Source organism: Dreissena polymorpha, chromosome 8 (genome assembly GCF_020536995.1).
Source record: "Dreissena polymorpha isolate Duluth1 chromosome 8, UMN_Dpol_1.0, whole genome shotgun sequence".
Classification (NCBI taxonomy): domain Eukaryota; kingdom Metazoa; phylum Mollusca; class Bivalvia; order Myida; family Dreissenidae; genus Dreissena; species Dreissena polymorpha.
In genome coordinates, this window is record NC_068362.1 from 70,355,308 (window position 1) to 70,358,175 (window position 2,868).

Consider the following 2,868-nt stretch of genomic DNA (forward strand, 5'->3'; position numbering starts at 1 on the left):
CGGAATGATTCCGCCTGCGTTAATGGGCAAACAATGGTTGCAAGAAGATGCATTAATTATACCAAGTTTTTTTTACCAATGAATCGTAAATTTAAAAGTCATATATCTTAATTTCATGCATGCGATCTTAAATATCCTATCAAATATACATTGTATGCGTATGTTCGGTTTGACACCAATTTTAGGCAAATTGCGTGCTGAGCCTTTCGCAGAGGTGTATGTGAGAGCAAGGAACGACAACTCTGCGTGGAGATTGGTGATACGTATCGTATTCGTCACCTAGAGTATTCGTTACAGCCCTAGTCCACAGCGGGGCTTGAACGAATATCAATTGAATTGAAAGATTATGGCCTAGACCAAATCAGTCTTATCTGGTCTAATATATACATATGGACATTTAAATCTTGATTTTAGTGATCAAAATGGTGTAATGTAATTTAACGATAACAATTTAATTATTCAAAATTATTCAATCGTTTCGCCTTTCTAACTCTGAATAATTTTATCATCTTCATAGTATGATAGTTTGTAAAAGAAGCTGTATTAAAAGTGGAGGTCTTCGTCGTTAGTTGAATTTGCTCCTGATTTGCCGTGTTTTTTTTATTTATTAATCCGACAACAGGATAAGGTCCGTTTGAGAAAATATGCGAACAAATTCTTTTAACATTGTATGCTTGTATAAAATCACGCTTCAAAGTATTCTTTTGTACAATTAGATGCATGTAACATGATTTGATATTGAGATACTGCATACACAGAAAGAAAACAACATATTGTATTATTTAAAGGATATGTTTCATTCTTTATTTTCTGAAGAGAAACGTTCAAAATGGAAAGATATATTGGACAAGCAAATAAATCAAAACTTATACTACCGATTTAGGGCTGGTTGTAAACAAGTAACAATTTGTTAGCCTTAAATATGGTTAATTCCATGGATATGTATAGGTATTATATGTATACACAAATTATAGTCAAGTCAAGTCAAAACCTTTTATTTCAACTCAATTTATTTTTGACATGAATACATGAGCAAAAATGTACATACATGTATATAGACGAGGCGTGCAATACTATATAAAACTGATGGATTACATTACATATGATATGGTTCTTATTATATATTCTTACTTGATTATATATATCAACAATTTAGAAAATATATTTCAGGTAGCGTCAACACATATAGAACGGATAATCATTTTCAATGGTAGCAGTAATAAACGATGTATAAACGAGGCGGGTAATAATGCATTAAAAAGATAAATTACATTACATATGCTATAGATTCCTATCAAATATTCTTTCTTTATTTTATTATATCTATTACATATTATAGAACGGAACATCATTTGCAATTCGACTAGTTTTAACATGGAGTACGCTAAGATATACAGAAATTGTAATTTTGCTAAGGAATCTTTGGAGAGTCATTACTACAGTTATCTACAGCTATCATTTAGTGGGGTGTAGCCTTTAAGTCTTTACCGGTTTAGACATAAAAATGATTCAATCAATCAGCTCTTAAATTAGCAAGCGGCATGGTGTTTGGTGTTGGGATGGACGAACAGAGGATTAATAAATATAACGGGATCTTATCGGGTAAGTGTGTAGCGTTTTCATTTGCGTGGATTATGTAGGGTGATATGAATTTCTGTCTGCCATAATGTCGGCTTGTTTTGTGCACTAAGTGGAAGCAATTCTTTTGCATTAAAATCGATATATTTTCTATTGATTTGGGTAATAAATGATTTCCATTTATGATTTAATCGATTTTGTTTATTGTTTTGCTTTATTTCGTGTTTTCAGGAGATGCTTGATGGTGCTTGCTCCTGTTCGTCGCGAATGGAAGATCAGACCAGGGGTTAGCGTTTAGTACTGCTGTATTTGAGCGTCTGTATCATTTATCTGACTATTTAGTAATTTTTACGTGTGTGATAATTGTAAAGCCTATGGGTGTTTTTCAATTTATGTTTTCAGTTGTGGTATGTCAAACGATGAACTATGTACATGTGCGTTAGGGGAGAGAGGGACATATGACGGGGGAGCAGCATGAGGACATTAGGGACCAGTGAAGTTTTTTTATATGAAACCAGACTATGACAGATTAAACCTTGTGTTGTTGTTAGAATTATTTGTATGAGTTGGTGTAATTTTGTTGTCTCGTTTTTATTTTTTTTGTGTTAAATAACTCGTAGATTTTTAATGTATTTGGTCGCTAATAAAAGTAAGGTTAAAGAAGCTTTTTTCAATCGGCATTAAATAGTTGGTATTCTAATAAGTAATGAAATTCACCCGCAATTTTGTTACAGGCTGTACAGGTTCTTAAATCTATAGGTGTTCTGTTCCAATTTCCAACTTCAATCGGTAGCCTGTGGTTTCTTGTCCTGATTCTGATTACAATATATCTATTTCATGTATACATAGGCAAAAGAGGATTAATATATAAAAGAACACAACATTCATTTGGGAGTACATGTTTCTGTCCACAAAGCCCTTAACAGAGTAAACTCAAGTCATCTTAATTCTTACGCAATTGTTATCAGCGCTCAAAAGCGACTTAATGTCCTAATTTAATAATAAAATTGCAAGTGAACTGTTGGGAAGTTGGGTGAATAAAATACAAAACTCTTGTTTTTCAAATTTCAGCGTTACTGCATTTGCTATGTGTTTATTATTTATGATCATCTGTCCAGGCCGTATTTGATAAAATTTGATTTGATCAAAGGTAGATAGAGAGAAGAAAATTGATCAATAACCATTGCTTCAAAATGGAACAATTTGATTCGTTAGTGTTAAGGAAAAAAATGATTAGTGACATGCTTAGAAAATAATCGAATTGACACTTCATTGAAGCACTCAGTGAAG

The 2,868-nt window shown here is 32.5% G+C and overlaps 1 long non-coding RNA gene across 1 annotated transcript; it reads left to right on the forward strand.

Moving 5' to 3' along the window:
- Positions 1-1,474: 1,474 nt before the first annotated feature.
- On the forward strand, positions 1,475-2,510 carry LOC127843117 (uncharacterized). Its single transcript, XR_008032100.1, has 3 exons — positions 1,475-1,602; positions 1,810-1,864; positions 1,981-2,510. It is a non-coding gene; the product is annotated as an uncharacterized LOC127843117 (long non-coding RNA).
- Positions 2,511-2,868: the final 358 nt, after the last annotated feature.